Below are 19,791 nucleotides of genomic sequence, written 5' to 3' on the forward strand. Positions count from 1 at the left end.
CAGGCTCTCTCAGACTGTGTTTACCTTGCTCTCACTGCTACCCCCATTTTCATCCTGGAAAAAAGTTTAACACATGAGACACACTAAGAAGTAGAAAAGAAAATGGAAAATTCAAGGAGAAAAAGAATATACACTTTACATAACTTTCTTACTGTTCTTTATTTCTCATGACCTTTCATTTGCTTTGTCACTGAAAGAATGAAATGAAAAGTGAAAGTCTTTTCAATTGCCTGCTTCTCAAGCCTGTACATCTTTCTATATTTCTTCTTTCAGTTGTGGTTCAGCCTCATGCATGATTATTTCATTTATGGAAAAAATGCCAGAAGAAGAAAAATATATAATCATTGTTCCTTTGCGGAAGACATGCTATTTGCTGCCCATTTTGAAATGTGGAAATTTATTTTTCCCAAGAAACAATGATTTGGATGATGGTAACTACCCAAACTATTTTTGATAATGGAACATATATTTGATTTTAATTATAATTTTGAGCATAAAAATAATGCATATACTGTTATATGGAAGTTATTTTTTAAGAGCAATGGGTGAACTGAGATTAGAAAATGAATTTAACATTCTTATCCTAGATATTTAGCAAAGCACACAATTAATGCTTATGTCCTCTTTCCTGTGCCTTTTTACCTATGGATAAAGGTGTTACAAATACCTAGTGATTTCCAAGTAAGCCATATGTCCTATTTAGCTAATTGTCAAATTTATATTGCCTAGAGTCAGCTGAGAGGAAAGCATCCACTGAAAATTGCCTAGATCAGATTGGCTTGTAGGCATATATCTGTGGCTGATTGTCTTAATTGCTCCCTGACACAGGAGGCCTAACCACTGCGGCCGCCGGAACCATCCTTAGGAAGTTTGTCCTGGATGGTATAAGAAAGGTAGATAAACATGAGAGGAAATGAGCTAGCTGGTGAGCTGTAAGCTGTGCGATTCCATAGTTCCTGCCTTCAGGTTCCTGCCGTGAGTTTCTGTCCTTATTTTCCTCATTATGGACTCTGGTCTGACCGTGTAAACCAAGAAAATCCTTTTGTTTCTTGCTACTGGTGTTTTAAATCACACCCGCAAAACAAAACAAGAAACCTTTGAAATGTACCTATTGATTAAGTGTACTTGCCCACTTATTAGGCTGGCTATGCCTATCTATTATGTCTTTCTGCTCTGCAGGTTTTCACTGATGGATTTTAGTTTCTATAGAGTTGGAACTGAGCCATCAGCCAAAGACAACTATTCACAACTGTTGGGGCTACAACACACTGTAGTGAAAAATCCTTTTATTAAGTCAGTTGAGATAAGCCAATCAGATTATTTTTCTGTGAAAATTTGAGCTAATAAACTGTTATTATTTAATGGAGCTTGCTGGAGTCAAAGGACATGATAAGGTGCTTGGGCTATTAAAATTCTCAAGTAAAGAGGATGATACAAGCTCATCCCTAAAAAGCAGCATGTCCATGAAGGAGACCAGGAGCTGTGGAGAATAGAACAGTTTGGCTCAGGACTTTCAGATTCCTAGTTACTATGTGCAGAGATTGGACTACATTTTTCTCCTATTCTTAGGTCAAGAGGTGTGAGTCTCTCACTACCTGGGTTGCTCTTTCCCTTAATTCCGGTTATTCTTTTAAAAAATATTTTGTTCTTTGAGAATTTTATATGATGTATTTAATGACAATCACCTTCTATCCCTTCTCCTAACTCATCCCAGATCCACACTCGCCTCCCACCATTCTCCCATTTCAACACGCAAACTCTGTTCTTTGAGTCAGTCAGCATATGTTCTGTGCTCTGTCCAGTTCTCAGTGTACTGTTTCTTCAAGTATCTTGACGAAATCCATTTTATACATATATAAATTGGGTAGTTTTCTGGTCCTGGGGCTATGTGTTACTTGGTGAATGCCCATAAACAAGAGAACTCGAGTTGGGATCCTCAGCATGCACAAACCAGCCAGTATGTACAAGCCAGTGTCAGGAGGTGGAAAGGGCAGAGACTGTAGGAATTCTGAGGTTTGCTGGACAGTCAGTCTAGCTGTATGATTGAGATCCTGGTTTGGTGAGAGACTTTATCTCAAAAAGTCAGGTGAAGATCACACGTGACGTCAACCTCTGATTTGACACTCATTCACCTGCCTGTACATGCAAAATGTACACACACATTAAAGAAAGTTTGTAGCCTGTCAATCCATGTTAATTGTATGGTTACTATAATGTACAATGCTAAAACTGGACCTCAATATATCTATATGTATATTTATATCTATCTATGTATATGTATATGCATGTGCATATGTATATATATGCATATGTGTATGTATATCTATATATCTATATTTATCTATATCTCTATATTTATATCTATCTCTATCTATATGTTTATCTCAATCTTAAGAAATAGTCCCTTGGTTGCCCTCATTCTTTGAGGAAGCATCCCTCTTTCAGAGGTCACACTTATTTCACAAATCCAGGAAAACCCTGTATATTTGCCCTTTGCAAAGCTGTCAAGTTATTAAACTTGGTTGTAGACTATCTTTTAGGTAACTTATAAAATTAGGAAAATAGAGCGATCGTTGGCAAAGCGATAAAAGGGCCTCAAACTTTCAGTGTGGTTGAGTGAACAAAACATTTCTAAGAGCATATGGCATTGGATGTCAGCTTTTATATTGTTATTGCTGAAGTGGAAAAGGTTAACTCACTTCATATCTCTTTCCATTTGCTTCTAGGTCTGTTTTATCTTGAATGACCTGCTGAATCACCGAGCAATAAATTGATTTTAAGGCAACAGCTTCTTCTGGAGAGCTGGTGCTTTAGATTTAGGTGTGAATCTGAGCTCAAGATGACCAGGTCCTAGTGTTAGGAAGATTGATTCATTTCCTTATTTCAGAGCAATGAACCGCTTTGCTTCAGTATATGTAAAATACAGAAGCCATTTTCTTAGTGGAATTATAAAAAATACTGGGTGGATAATTGTTACAATATAGCACAAGTAATGGAGGTACAGAAAGAGTTACTGTTCTTACCCTTGCCCTGTCAGTCCTTCCAGCCTAACATTCCTTCCACCCTAACATAATTGATATCTACCTCTGAGCACATACCAGTATAGCACCAGAAACAATATATTAGAATATATTAAAATCTGAATGTTGACTAAATAACATAAAATAAATCATACATATGTATGAATGTTCCTTTAAATTACAGCAAAGCCATAATATTATTTTACGTGTGCTTTTAGTCACATGACCTCTGATTGGTTGACTCTCTTGTCTCACAATGCTGCCACAGATTTCTTCACTCATACGCCAAATGCCCTGTAGAGGTTATTCTCAGTGTAGGATTTCTGGGTCAGAAGACAGGAACTTCGAACTCTTCAATAGATATTATGGATTGCTTTCTGCAAACACATTCCTATCAGTGTACGGACTTCCCATTTACTGAAATGAAAACATGAACACCTAAATTGGAGGAACGTTAAGGAGAACCAGTCAATTACTTAATTCCCTTTTCCCTGTCGTCAGGGTATTCAGGATACAGTTGTACCAGTAGGCTTATTTCCCTTCTTGGTGCTCTGAGTTTACTTGTATTGGATGTGTGTCATGAGAACTCTGATTTTTTTTTTTCTTTTTTACTGTGATTCTCAGTTGACTGTAATGAGAAATGTAGTTTGTAATAAAAATAGAATCAAACCTTCAGTTAAATTAGTTTCTGCTTATGTAAGTGACACTTCAGAGTGAACATAAAAATTAGCGAACAAGCTTTCTGTTAATCAGAATGCAAACCCTAGGGCTCATTAACAATCTCTGTTTGTCTCCCTCTTTTTATTTTCCTTGCAGTGTCCTTTCTGCTTGGTGCTTATTACATTTGCAAGTGCATCCTACTTTAACTGGTTACTTTTCCTAAAGCTGATAATGGTAGGAGAAGGAAAAGGGATGAACATAACTTACAGATGAAATTCAGGGGAAAACAACAGTTAAAGACTTACCTGAAGAGGGACATACTCACCCAGTAGGCAGCAAGCCTAGCAAATCCTAAAGCATTAAAGAAGAAGAAAATGGAAATGATCAATTAAACTTGTCTTCCTTTGCCCGGATGAGTAAAAATGAAAGCTTGCAGTTGAGTATGTCTGAGAGATTATCCTAGCTAATGTTAGGATGGGGATTTATGTAGTCTGCACATTATTGCTTTGTCTTGGGAGCCAGGAATGTGGAGTGTTTATTAAGTAGGCTTCTGTTTTTGTTGAACAGGTATTTTTCTCTTACGACTTGGTTCCACTGTATGATCACATTTCCTTGCATAATTTGTATTTGATATATGTCTGAGTCCTTGCTTGGAGCAGGCCATATGGAAAGCTCCATGAGTACCCTGGGATCCAGGGGTATGCGGTGATTAACCATGGGTTCTGCTATTTGTGCCGCAGATGAGCAGAGCTGGGAAATAAAAGACAGCACACAATTGTTCTGTTGTCCTTATTTTGTCCTTTATTGGGGGATGCTTTACAAAGCGTAAGAAAGTAAAACAAAATAAGAAACCTCAGACGAGAAAAGAAGAGAAATGACCAAGAGTGTTTCATAAGAAAATTGAAGAAGACAGTCTGTTGTACAACCTTGATAACTGGAAGATGAACTGTTTTGTAAAAATTAAACTAAATGTAAAGTTGCAGGTTTTTCAGAATCTCTGTGGAACTTTCAACATGTATGAAACTGGTTTTGAAATTATATCTGTTCTAAAAAACATTTATTTAGCGAGCATTTTATGTACATAGTTGTTGAGGGGACTTCATTGGGACATTGGCAGGAAAGACAGCTGCTTATTTTTATAATTTTTAATCTCTGCTTGTGGATATCACTGGGCTCAGCAAAAATTACCTAGGTGAAAAAAAATGAGTCAAAATTAAACCACTAGAAATATTTTACAGATATATCAATTTCAAAATTCAATATTTAAAGTTCAAATTTACTTAGCAGTGTTAACAAAGTCATTTAGTAGGCATTGAATACAGGTGAAATATATTTCTTGGGCCTTGTAAGACATGCTTTAACCTTCTTAGTCCTAGGTTGCAAAAACTTGGCTAGAATTCTCTATAACCATGTTTATTAAACTTGGCTAAAGATCAAACTCAAGGGTACAGGTTGTTGTCATAGTAGTTTCCTAGGTCTTTGTTTTAGGCATCTGTGTTAATGCCCTAAGATTCCAGGCAACAAAAAGAGACATGAGTCGGCCTGGCAGGGCACAACTTAGTCATTGTATCTATTACTTACCTTGGCCTTCATTTTTGAATACTCTTTAAAAAAAAAAAACTTACCTGATTTAGAATTTCTCGTGCTTTATCATGTATTCCGAAGTTAATCCCACATCTCATAATATGAGACACCAATCAGAAAATAAAAGTCTTGGATTACTAGTAATGCAGGCTTTAGTCTTTCTTTCTTTCCTTCATTTATTCTTTCTTTCTCTCTTTCCTTTTTCTTCCATCCCTTCTTTCTTTGTTTCTCTCTTTCTGAATGTGGTTATGTTTGTGAATATGTAGGTGTGCATAGGTGCTTGTGAGGGACAGAGAACAACCTCTGAAGTCAATCCTTAGGAGTCATCATCCATTTCAGCAAAGGGGCTGGATACAAAATTAACTAAAAAAACAAATCAGTAACCCTTCCGCATACAAATGACAAACGAGCTGAGAAAGAAATTAGAAAAACAACATCATTCACAATAATCACAAATAATATAAAGAACCTGGTTTAACTCTAACCAAGCAAGTGAAAGACCTGTATGACAAGAGCTTCATGTCTCTGGGAAAAATTTTGAAGAAGATATCAGAAGATGGAAAGATCTCCCATGCTCATAGATTGATAGGATTAACATGGTAAAAATGGCTGTCTTACCAAAAGCAATCTATAGATTCAGTGTAATTCACATAAAAATATCAACACAATTCTTTACAGACCTTGAAAGAGCAATTCTTAACTTCATATAGATAAACAACAACAACAAAAAACACAGAATAGCTAAAACATTCCTATACAATAAAAAATGTCTGGAGCTGTCTCTATTTCTGACTTCAAGCTGTATTAGAGAGCAATACTAATAAAATGAACCTGGTAATGGCATAGAAACAGATTGGCTGATCAATGGTATTGAATCGAAGACCCAGATATAAAAATCACACTGTGAACACTTGAGTTTAGAAAAAGTACCCAAAACCAAATAATGGAAAAAATATTGTATCTTCAACAAATGCTGCTGGTCTAATTGAATGTCCACATAGAGAAAAAATGCAAATAGATCCATATTTCTCACTTTGCACAAAACTCAAGTCAAAGGGGATTAAAGACCTTAACATAAATCCAGAGACACTAAGTGGATTAGAAGAGAAAGTGGAGAAGAGCTTTGAACTCATTGGCACCGGAGACAACTTCCTGAACAGAACACCAACAGCTCAGGCTCTAAGACCAACAATTAATAAATGAAACTCATGAAAGTGAAAAACTTCTGTAAAGCAAAGGACACTGTCAACAAAACAAAATGGCAGCCTACACACTGGGAAAAGATAATCAGCCCTACATCTGACAAAGGGCTAATATGCAAAATATATAAAGAACTCAAGAAACTAAATACCACCAAACCAAATAACCCAATAAAAAGTGGGGTACAGAACTAAACAGAGAATTCTCAACAGAGGAATATCAAATGGCTGAGAATCACTTAAAGAAATGCTTAACAACCCTAGTTACCAGGGAAATGCAATTCAAAATCACTCTGAGATTCCATCTTACACCTATCCAAATGACTAAGATCAAAAACTCTGGTGACAGCACATGCTGGCAAGGATGTGGAGAAAGGAGAACACTCCTTCTTTGCTGGTAGGAATGCAAATTTGTACAACCACTTTGGACATCAATCTGGCGCTTTCTCAGAAAATTGGGAATAGCTCTACCTCAAGACCCAGCTATATCACTCATGGGGATATACCTAGAAGATGCTCCACCATATAACAAAGACATTTGCTCAACTCTGTCCACAGCAGTTTATTAGTAATAGCCAGAAATTTGAAACAACCCAGGTGTCCCTCAGTTGAAGAATGGATAAAGAAAATGTGATACACTTACATAATGGAATACTACTCAGCTATTAAAAACAAGGAAATCATGAAATTTGCAGGCAAACGGATAGTACTAGAAAAGATCATCCTAAGTGAGAGAACCCAGACTCAGAAAGACACACACAGTATGTACTCACGTATAAGCAATTATTAGCCATATAGTACAAGATACTCCTGCTACAATTCACAGACCCCCCCCCCCCAAAAAAAAAGCTAAATAACAAGGAGGTCCCAGGGGAAGATGTTTGGATCTCACTAAGAAAGGAAAATAGAATAGACACCCTCTAACCAGACAGGATTCCTCGTGGAGGGAGGGGAACACCAAAGTATCCACAAAAAATCTCCCCAAAATTTACCGTCTCCACAAGATGTGCAGGGATAACAATGGAGTAGAGATTGAGAGAATATCCAACAACTGTCTCGTCCAACCTGAGACCCATGCCAAGGGAGAAAGGCAAACCAGATACTATCAACTATACTCTGCTATGCTTGCAGATGGGAGCCTAGCATAGCTGTCCTCTGAGAGGCTTCAGTTAGCAATAGATCTAAACAGATGCTGAGACTCACAGGCAAACATTGGGTGGAGCACAGGATGCCTTGTGGAAGAGTCGGAGGAAGAATAGGACCTGTAGGTGGCAGGAGCTCCACAAAAAGACAAACAGAGTTGACTAACCTGGGCACAAGAGGGCTTGTGGAGACTGAAGCACCAAGGACCATGCACAGACTGGACTAAGGCCCATTACACATATGTACCTGATGGAAAGCTTGGTTTTCATGTGGGTCTCCTAGTAAGGGGAGTGGGAGTGGTGCTTTCTCTGACAAGGATTATGTTGCATGCTTTCCCATCACTTTCCCTGGCAGGACTGCAATTCCAGGCCACCAAGGAAGAGGATGCACTCAATCTTGACATGACTTTATGTACAGGGGTGGGTTGGTGAAGGGAGGATCCCCTTTTCTGAGGTATAGGGGGAAAAGGCATAGGAGGAAGAGGGAAAGAGGGCAGGACTTGCGGGGGTCAGGGGGAAGAGGAGAGGTAGGGCTATGATTGGGATGTAAAGTGAATAAATAAATAAATTAATTAAAAAAGAATCACCATCCTTCATTTTATTTTTACTTGTTACTTATAAAAATATTTTTATAACAGGGCACAGTGGCACACTCCTATAACCCCAGCATTTGGGGAGCAGAGGCAGACAGATCTCCATGAGTATGAGGCCAGCCTGCTGTACAAAGTGAGTCCAGGACAGCCAAGGCTACATAGAAAAACCCTGTCTCAAAGCAAAAGAAAACAAAATTTACTAAGTTTTGAGAACTACTCAATGTCTTTTGGGCACCACTTTGGACAGACTAGCTGGCTAGAGAGTCTCAGGGATTTATTTGGTTACATCTCCCCAGCACAGGATTACACATGCATGCCACCATGACAGGGTTTTAACATGGGTTCTGGAATCAAACTTAGGGTCCCAACCAGTATTTTACCAACTGAATCATCTTTCCAGCACTAACGTTTGTTGTAATAGTCCCACTATCTTTATTTTTAAAATATATGACTTTTTAATCACATTTTGGGAATTCTTACATACATGCCATGTAATTTAATCATATGCACTCTCATTTCCAACTCCCTCCAGATCCACCCCCAACACCAACCCTTCCTAACTTCCTCCCCCCTTTTTTTTCATTAACCCACTCATTACAATTTGTGCTGCCCATATATTTATGATGGACATTCACTGCAGTGTGGTTGACCTGCCAAAGGCCACATCTTTACTTAAAACTTACTTACCCTCCTTTCAGAAGCCAACAACTGTCAGTAGCCCCTTAGCCAGAAGTGAGGTCCGTGAACACTTTTTCCTTCCGTCCAAGCAGTGGTCCTGCTATGTACAGAAGATGCTGTTTGGACTGACCTCCTCTGATCTCTGGCTCTTACAATTTTCTGTCCTCTTCCATATGGTCTTCTAGCATTGGGTGAGAGGGTATGATGTGCCATTTGTGGTTGCGCATTCCATTGATGCTTATTCTCTGCATTTCTACTGGTTGTGAATTTCTGTGTTAATGATTTTTTTTTTTTTTTTTTTTTTTTTTTTTTTTTTTTTGGTTTTTCGAGACAGGGTTTCTCTGTGTAGCCTTGGCCATCCTGGACTCACTTTGTAGACCAGGCTGGCCTCGAACTCACAGCGATCCGCCTGCCTCTGCCTCCCGAGTGCTGGGATTAAAGGCGTGCGCCACCACACCCGGCCTGTGTTAATGATTTTATACTGCACATACAAATAAAATAAAAACTTCTCTGATGAGATCTGAGAGCTAGTCTGACTGCTCACTAAGGTATCACTCAAAGGGTATATAGTGTTCAGAGCACAGAATGCTCCCATTCAACATTTTCAGGGTTGAATAAAACACAATTATATCAAACTGTACAGCAGCATTTAAAATGCCTATCTACTTCATCTTCGAAAATGCAAAGCTTTTCCCATACTGTCATCCAGTCGTCTTCAGAGTAAAGTTTCTAAAAATAATTATGTGGCTAGGCTGAGGTGTATCTCAGTGGTTAGAGCTCCTGTCAAGACTGTGGAAGGCCCTGATTTGAGCCCCAGTACTACAAAAAACAGAAAAAAACAAAACAAAACCCTAATGCATTTAATGAGCAATATATGTAACTAAGAGTGGAATATGATGTCATACTAGCATTATTGGAAATTTGAAGTTCTTTTATTCTTCTTTACTGGACTATATAGATTGATTAAAACTGCTTTATGAACCATCTGGCCCAGGGGTTTTATAAACTATAGCAAGCTAGCAAGGCAGTTTAAGTTCAGAAAGAATCATCCTTGTATTTCCGTGTGAAAGAAAAAGAGAAATTAAGAAGAAAACCAAAGGGAGAATGGTAGAGACACATTCTAGAATAGTCTTGCTGATTACATAACTGAGACTGAGATAAAAGAACATAGTTAGAAATCAATTATATATTAGAGAATAGGCAACCAAGGGAAAAGAAAACACAGAGAAGACAAGAGGACAGAGGTGCAGAAGGCCTCTCTGGGACACGAGAAAGTGATTGCTGTTAACCCAGAATGAAATATACAGTGTGGGAGGGAGCACTTTCACCCCCATCTCCAGTTAGCAAGCAAACATATATTTGACTCAGCTCTGATGAAAACTCTTCAGCCTGATGGCAACACAAAATAGCAACAGTTGCTAACTCTCCAAGGGGAAATCAGTTACAATGTAAGTAATAGAAGTGCCCATTTAGCCCCTGTTAAAGGACCTACTTTAAAATAATTGTCTCTACCTAAAGTTGAAATTTAATTTGGTTACATCACAGAATTACCTCAACAACCTCTGAATAAAGGTCATTTACAACATTGAGAAAGTATAAATTGCTAATTAATACTTTATGTTGAAATTGAGTTACTTAAGATTTTAAAGAAATGTTCAGTGAAATAGTAATGGTACTAAGATTTCAAATTACTTTGATTTCAAAAGGTAATAAAATCCGAGGAAGAAATTTTGTCTGCTAACTTTAAAAGTCTGTTTTAGAGAGAATAGTGAGTTTTAATTAGATAAAAATTTCCTATTACCCTAGAAGCACATTCTTTGATTAAATACAAAGATCTTAAAGCCTGGTGTTAGCGTGCTTAGTTTTCCCATAGGGAATTCTGACTAAATGAAAGTAGAGAGATTTGAAGTTTTTGTTTTTGGTAATCTAAGAGGCCTCCAAATTCCTTAGCTGTTGGAATAAAGGAGACATACCTCTTTGGGGGAGTGGTTGGTGCATGGCGTTTGGCTGTCAGTTGGGTGAAGAATCCTGTTTCAGGGGCAGTGCTCTGGGCTGTAAGTCAAACATAGCCATTTTGGCAGTACCAGATCCATGTGGAAGACAAACAAATTCAGAAGCACTGTACACACAGAGGACACTTGCTGAAGCTTACTACCTGTAAAGCCGTGTGGCATGAGGTTTGATACAAACCATAGATTTGCATTTTCAACATTTTACCATCTATGTTACTTCCCAGCATATTCTTCTGCCTGTCTTGAGGTGTGTGTCTGAAGTATAACAAAGAACCCTAACACAATGTTTGCACAAAGGTAATTTGAATACGACTAACCTAAAGTTGGAAGCTACTAACATTCGTAAAAACTGATTTTCAAGTATTAATTTATTGATTTTCTCATCCATTCAACAAATCCATATTTATTGAATATTTACTTTCTAAGGAGCACTGTGCTAGTTCCGAGGCAAACAAAGCAGGCATATTTGTTATTTTAATCAGTGACAGTACCTAGAAGAGAAAGCTAGGAAGTAGGTAGAAACTCATTCATCAAAGATAGGCATAAGAAAGTATTTGTTAACTGTGGGACTGAAAGGAATAGTAATTTCAGATAATTACAATCACCAGATAAGAACTTAAGAATCCCACAGATTGTAATTTATGATTTGTTTATTTTAATTTCAACAAGCTGATATTTAGTTACCAAATTATGTTAAAGCCAGATTTTAATTTCCTACATTAGGCAAGTCTATGGGTTTAATATAAAAATCTCTATTGTGTGTATAATTAAAGTGTAACAATCAGAGCCATTTGTACTGGAGAAAGTGTATTGTTAGTCAGCAAGTGCTCACTGATATCCTACCCTACAGAAGTATTCAAATCCTCACACTTAAAGACAGCTGAGGACTGTTTCAGACTTTCCTAAGGACTCCTATGAAATTTCTGCTCACTCTTGACTAATTCGTTTAGTTAATGTACCATATCTTTTCTATTGTCCCTAATTCCCTAAGGGCTGTTTGGGTTCCTAGAAACTGATTGTCTCCACTCTGATTTAGAGACTTTTAAAGCTGGCCATCTAGGTTTAGAGATCTATAACTTTTGCTGTTGCTACTGTGTTTTGTCTTGCTGTGGACAGAGCATCAGATGCTTATTTTCTTGGTTCGTTTTTCCTCCTTCTACCTCTGAGTGATTCCTTGGAGCAATATTTGAAAGCACTTAACACAGCTACACGACCTAACTGATGTGCACTGGACCTAACAAATAATAAGTATCTGTCAAGTATCTAATAGAGGAGCCAGTTATTAAAGATGTTTTCCAAGGATATAGTGATCTTTGCTTCTGAAGACAAGAAACTCTGTACCTATGGCCTTCTGAGGCTGCAAGTTGCTGGTTTTTTTAAAATTATTATTATTGTCATCTTTCAAACCTGCTCCTTAGGTTGTCAATCATGTAGGAAGAATCTGTTCATGCTTCACAATGAATGACATCTCATGACTAGGTGATAAGGACCAAAGACGATCATCTACCTCTGTGTACTTGCTAGGAGAAGGCATCCAGAGCCCCTGAACACTCATTGCAGATGGGAAAAACCTCCAAACCAGCATTCCAAGGGATGGGCTTTTAGTCAAAGTCCTCTGGCTTCTTGTGTTGCTGACTTTTCCTTGTTCCATACCTTGTTTCTCAACTTCATTTTCCTATGCATGGGGAGACCTGGACTCGGTCTGGTAACAGTACTTGCTCCTGTTGTGCTAGTGAAAGATGTTAAGAAGACAGTCCCTGGGCACATCTGAACTTATGTAGAGGACAATGGACTTCAAAAGATTAATGAAGAAAAATTCTATGTACATAATCAGTTAAGAGGATGCTGTGAACTCAGGGAAAGTCTCACTGAGGTGAACAAAGATATGGCCTAGTGTTTTAATACCTGACGTAGTTTCTCTTTTCATCTTCAGCAGTCTAATACTATCTGAAACACTTGGCATAAATATTCTCCCAAAGTTTGTGCTTTTAGTCAGGTTCCATTTTAATTCAGCACCATTTGTAAGTAGCCTGATTTTACTGAGTGCTGATGCCAAGAAGGAGAAATAAATGTCATGTGGAACATTTTAATTTTCCTTTCAGTAGCTTGTGATTTGAAACTCTTATTTTTAAAGTATTTAGCTCTTCTAAAGGAGTTCTAAAAAGTTCTAAACAAATGTTTGTAAAGACAGAATAATTTCATCAACTTAAATAGTTCGGGGATTTTGATGTCTGTTTCTGAAGTCCTGACTCTGAGGAAATGACTCGTGAGTGTGGATGAGATGGCACTTCAGCCTCCACAGTGACAGGCCCTGTTCACCACCCAGTAGCTTGAGATATTTTAGTGGAGAAACAACATTTTTTGTTTGTTTGGTTTTTTGTATTTTTCTAAATTCTTAAAACTAAGACTCAAAATGAGTGGCACTCAGAACTGAAGTTTGAAAACACCCTAATCTGCTTGTACTTACCGAACAAACTTCATTAGGAATTGTTCTAGCACACTTGTGAATTTTGTCAATTTTCACACTGGATGTTGTCTAATGTGGAGGGAGATTCTCCCATGTATTGCTTAAGGAACAAGAATTATAAAAATATAATTCTGAGATGTATTTTCTTTTAGAAAGTGAGGTTCTTTTTTTCACACAAGAAGACAAGACACTCCACACCTATGGTCTTCCAAGGTTGCAAGTTGCTTTTTTTTTTTTTAATTATTGTCATCTTTTAAATCTGTTCCTTGTGTTGTAAATGATGTAGGAAGAATCTGTTCATACTTCACAATGGATCAAGACCTATTTTTATGGCATGGAGTGTTACACCCTGCTAAGAATGGTTGGGCCTTTAGCATCAGCTTTGTTTCCTTAAGCTATACTTCATGGATATTACATAAACATGAGATGCAGAATTGTTCTTGACAATCTTGGTTCCTTTCTTTACTTTTATGCCTCTATGTATTTTTTCACTTCCAAAGATCCCCATGAGAAGACACTCTAGTTCAGTTAGTTCATACTAAGTCATGAAGCTACGAATACTGTCTTAACCCCAACAGGAATCCCTATGTCTCCATATGGATTTAAGAGAATTAATTTTTCACTGAAGAGATACTTGTGAGAATAAATCTCTCTCTGAAAAGAGACTCGCAGCTAAGGAGAGCCATCATTGGTGTTTCCATGAAAAACTGCTAAGTGGCAATGCATTCTGTTAATGCCTGACTCATCCCGCTCATGTGACACCAAAATGGTGTCAGGATGTTCCTTTGCCACTCTAGTTCTCCTCTTTACTTCATCAGTGTTTCATGCCAGCTTCTCTCAGCCTATTCTTCGTTCCATTTATCTATTTTCAAATGACATTAAAAAGGCAGAGATGAAAAAAAAAAAAAAAAAAAAAAAAAAAAAAAAAAAAAAGAAACCCATAACCATCTGTATTCTCTCAAAATCTACCCCTTCTTATAATCTCAGAAAAAAGTACTGGACAAAGTATCCCTCAGCAGAGGGTACATTTGTTACTAATGGTGAATCTATACTGACACATCATCATCAGCCAATTCATAGTTTGCAAAGGTGTCTCAGTGGCTAGGATCAGTATCCCTCTTGCAGAGGATCTGAGTTCAGTTCTCAGCTCACACCCACCTCTAACTTGAGCTTCAGAGGATCTGATGCCATCTTCTGGACAGATGTACTCATGCACAGATAACCTATAGGCGTGCGTGCACACACACACACACACACACACACACACACACACACACCACTCATGCACACATGCACACACGTGTCCACACACATACACATACACAGATGTTAAATAAATAAGAATCTTTGGGGCCAGAGAGACAGCTCAATGGTTAAGAGACCTTTTGCTTTCATAGAGAACTGGGGTTTCATTGCAACCATTCAAACTGTAGCTCACAATCATTCATGACTCTAGTTCCAGAAAATCCAATCCCCTCTTTTGACCTTCATGAGCACTAGACATGCATGTGGTTCACATACATAGAATCAGACAAACAAAACAAAACAAAACAAAACAAAAACCAACAAAACAACCTAAAACTCAAAACCCTATGCATACAAAATATACCTATAATAAAATAAAATATGAATCTTAACAAAAGTCATTCATTTCATTAGGTTTCACTATGAGTTCTATGAATATCAGTTTGGCTCAATTATAATGACGTATGTTTGTCATCATAGCAGAATTAAGCCAGTTTCATTACCCTAACCATCCTATATGCACAGCCCTTACTGCCATTCATCCCTTCTCTCAAAGCCATTGTGACTACTAATGCTTTTCTGACTAATCAATTTTTCTTTTTCCAGAATGTGTTATAGTTGAAACAATATGGCAGGTAGCTTTCCCAAATCGGTTTCTTTTACTTATGCACTTAAGTTACTCCTGTGTCTTTTCATAGCTTGACAATTCGCTTCTTTATAGAACTGAATGATATTCTACCATCTGGACTCTTGTATGGATGTTAAATTGTCAAGTCCTTGGGGCAAATACTAAGGAGGATGATTGCTGAATCATGTGAGTATGTGCAGTTTCATAACAGGCTGCCAAGGTTTCAATGTAACTGTACTTTACATTTCTACCAGTACAGAATAGAACTTAGATACTTTTCTGAAAATAACATAATGGTTACATTTTACATTTACATTTGTAATTACTTTTTGATTTTGTTTTATACTCATCTATTTACTAAAAAAAAAAAAAAAACCCACATCGTTTTATTTAACTTTCTTATTCTGTTAGGTAATGTAGTATTTTATAAAAATCAAAAAAAAATTTTTGGCCCCGTGATTTGGCTCAGTAGTCTTTCCTGCCAAGCCCATTAGTAACCTGAGTTCAAACCTCACATTGTAGAATGAGAGAAGTGAGTGACTCCCACATATTGTCCTCTGTCCTTCACTCATGTAATCACATGCACACATGCACACATGCACACACACACACACATAAATATGTAGGAAAAAAATTTAAAAAATGGTTTCTTGAAATTAATGTTTGGTAAACGGAGATATCATTCTTATGTATGAAAGGAGCCAAAGCCTGAATGAACCAGGGCTTTAGGGCAGATGAAGTTGTGTTTGTCTATTCTTTTCTATGTTGACTAGAAAATGATGCAACAGGAGAAAGAAAAGCAGTACTGTGATACCTGTAATGATTTTGAATGAGCTGAGGATGTTTCAGGATGATAGTTGCTCAGGGATTTTATAGAGCACATTGTGGGGGAAGAAAACTTGGTTGTTTGGAGTGCAGAAGAGAAGAAAAACTGGAAAGCTCTAGTGGTCTGGTTGGATCAGAAATTAAGGGTGAAGTACAAAGGAGATCAGGCTCTAACTTAACAATTTAACACATGTTAACTTTGTCACTGAAAATCCGTGGGAAGTCCAGTGTCTGGCCAGTGAACTGTAATCCCAACCTCACTGATCATGATGTAAATATATAAGCTCACTTGGTCTGCATTCTGTGAAGTTTGAATGCTTCTAGTTAGCAGTGCAGTGGGTATATTAAGAAACTATACTTCCTACCAACAGCTTAAAGCAAGAGGGTCTTGTACATCCTAAGATTTTTCTCCTTGTATTCATGCAACTTTGTGAGGTTAATGTGGTAGACAAAAATCCAAGAGGCAATAATTCCATGTCTTAGTAGTTGAAACATTCAGTTTTGTAAACCAACCAAACTATGTTCATCCCAGATAGCATCAGGCATTGAAAAAGGAATTATTCAAATATCTGAGTTCTATTAAATGTTCCAGCATTTAACGTCTGTTAACCATAGCTTCATTGCTGTGACTAAGCATGTGCATCTATCTCTATTCCCCTCTACCTATCCTTCACAGTCAAGATATTTTTCTGAAATATAAGAAATGTTCACATTTGTGCCTTTTCATGATTCTGCACCAATAATAATTTTATATTGTTAGATAAATATTCTACGCTTTCTACACTTTATTATATATACTAGTAATTTTAACAAATGCATTTCAAAATAAAATGTAAACAAGGGAGAAAAAGCACTCATGCAAACTGCCTAGAAGTTCTAGACATTTTTATGTGCAAATGGCTTGGCTTTCTTTAACACTGAAAACAACTTTGTCTTTTCCAAGGAGTCGAGTATTCTAGGTTTCCCATCACGTGATCCTCTCCACTCATCCCATGGATCATATAGGCCGCAGTTTGAATCCTAGATGGTATTGTCATTTGTTTATAAAGTATGGAATAACCTGCTAAATTAACAAGAAAATAATTCTAACTCATAATTAAATTAGAAGCCTATTTTTTCTTTATTTATTGTTTATTTATTTGTTTGTTGTTTACTTATTTAACTTTTTAGATTAGCATAGACAGTAAGGGGGTCTTTATTATGGCACTGTTTTTTTTAATTTTATTAATTTATTCATATTACATCTCAATTGTTAGCCCTTCCCCTGTTTCCTTCAATTCTTCCCTCCCTCCCATTTCTCCCCTTCTCCCCTCCCCTATGTCTGTGACTGAGGGAGACCTCCTCCCCCTATATATGCTCTTAGAATATCAAGTCTCTTCTTGGTAACTTGCTATCCTTCTTCTGAGTGCCACCAGGTCTCCCCATCCAGGGGACATGGTCAGAAAAGGGGCACCAGAGTTCGTGTGAGAGTCAGATCTCACTCTCCACCCAATGGTGGAGAATATCATGTTCGTCGGCTAGGTCTTGGTAGGGGTTCGAAGCTTACTGCCTATATTCTCCTTGGCTGGTGCCTTAGTTTGAGGAGGACCCCAGGATCCAGATCTGCCTGTCATAAAGTTCTTCTTGTAGGTTTCGAGGACCCTGTGGGTCCTACTATTTCCCCTTTCTTCCATGCTACTCTTGCCTAAAGTCTCAATCGGATATCCTCTCCTCTGACCCACTTTCTTGGTAAGTAAAGATTTTCATGGTATGTATCCCTTGGACTAGTGTTTTGATATAAGTGAGTATATACATAATAGCCAGAACATGGAAACAGCCTAAGTGTCCCTCAGTAGAAGAAAGGACTAAGAAACTGTGGTATATTTATACAATGGAATACTACTCAGCTATTAAAAATGAGGAATTCCCGAAATTTGTGGACAAATGGATTGATCTAGAAATTATCATAATGAGTGACTTCACCCAGAAGCAAAAAGAGACAAACAGTATATAGAAGCCTATTTTTAAAAGTTAGAAACACTTCAGAACTAATGACAGCTGTTGGGCTCCACCCACATTCTCCATGCTCCCTCTGGCATGTCTATGGTGCTCTCTCCTTATCACTCACCACGCAAGGCCTCCAATACCACATAAGGGCTGAGAGCTCCCAAGTCCATGGCTCTAGTTCAATGTATCCAGGCAACTGTGAGGCTCCGGCAGATACCTTAAAAGCCACAGACTCAGAACAGAACCACCACCCCTCCCTCAGGACTAAGTTGCTGTCACAGGCTATCTAGCTGTCCAAGTCAAGAGCAAACTTAGATTCCTCTCTTTCTAGTGCCTTTTAACATCCTGTCACCAAATACTGCACTCCTGAGACTGTAATCTACTAAAGGTGTGGCATTCAGATGACATTTCATCATCTCTTTCCCAGTCTGATGATTACTTCCCAGCAGGCTCCCTCTACCCAAATTTTACGTTGAATCCTTCCAGAGTGAAAAGTAAGATCACATGATTATCCCGTGCCCAGCCTTTGCACAGGTTCACGTACACCAATGGACAGAAAGAAAGCTAGGCAGTGAGATGGCAGGTAGTGGGCAGAGGATATGCGATTGTGTGCATCAAACACTCCCCACCTAACAGCACCTAGGTGCCTTAGACTCTGGTCACATGTTGCCACATGAGAACAAAGACAACAAGTGATGAAAACTAGATATTCTAGCTTTTCAGCTGCTACGTTTGTATGCAGAACCTGCCAAATTTTAATTCTGTAAGTGTACTCTCATTCTTAAAAAACAAACATTTAATACCCACTCTAATATTCAGGCCATCAAGTTTTAACCTGTCCATTAGGAGATGAAGCCTAAACAGTGCAAGAGGTACCAGGTCCTTCATTATCCATCAGGGAACACACCTTTCTCTCCGCTGCATGCAGCCTGGGTTTTCCTCATGCCAAACCACATGCAGCTCTTCACACATTCCATGTCACTGTTAGAAGCTCTCCCACATGGGTAATGCCCTGCCACACCTACCCATCCCTTCCTGCAAAAGCCGAGTATTTATAATCTATCACACCGCACTCAGTTGGAGTGTCCCTCCCTCTACACCATCCCAGATCCAGGGGGACATGACTATCATTTGCCCTTGGTGCCATTCCCCAAATTAACCACCCTAAATCAAAGTTGTTAAAAATCGCCTTGCCTGTTGGACTACAGAGATTTTTAGGGCAAAATTGGTGAGTTACTCCACTCTTTTTTTTTTTTTTTTAAATTTATTCACTTTACACCCCGATTGTAGCCCACTCCCTTGTCTCCTCCAGGTCCCTTCCTCCCTCCCTCTGCCCCCTTATGCCAATCAAGTTACCCCACTCTTTACAACTATCTCCACCGGTTGCCTCTTGGCAGATACTTGAGGGGAAGTATCTCTAATCCCCAAAGCTGAAATGCTCCCAAACTGCACCCACTTTGAGCATGCTCGTGATACCACAAGTAGAAAATTGTATGCTTGACCTCATGTAGCAGGTTACAATTTAAATGTGACTAAAATGTTGTATAAAACTATCTTCAGACTGTATGTACTAGGTGTCTATAAAATGGATGGAGCTCATGTTTAGACGTAGATTTATCTCCCAAATATCTCATGTAAGTTTTATTTAGGTGTTCTATTACTGTAATAAAACACCATGGCAAAAAAAAAAAATCCTTTGAAATCAACGTACAGAATGATCTTAGTAATGAATTCTTTTTTGTTGTTTTGTTT

This window comes from Acomys russatus, chromosome 10, assembly GCF_903995435.1.
Source record: "Acomys russatus chromosome 10, mAcoRus1.1, whole genome shotgun sequence".
Lineage (NCBI taxonomy): Eukaryota > Metazoa > Chordata > Mammalia > Rodentia > Muridae > Acomys > Acomys russatus.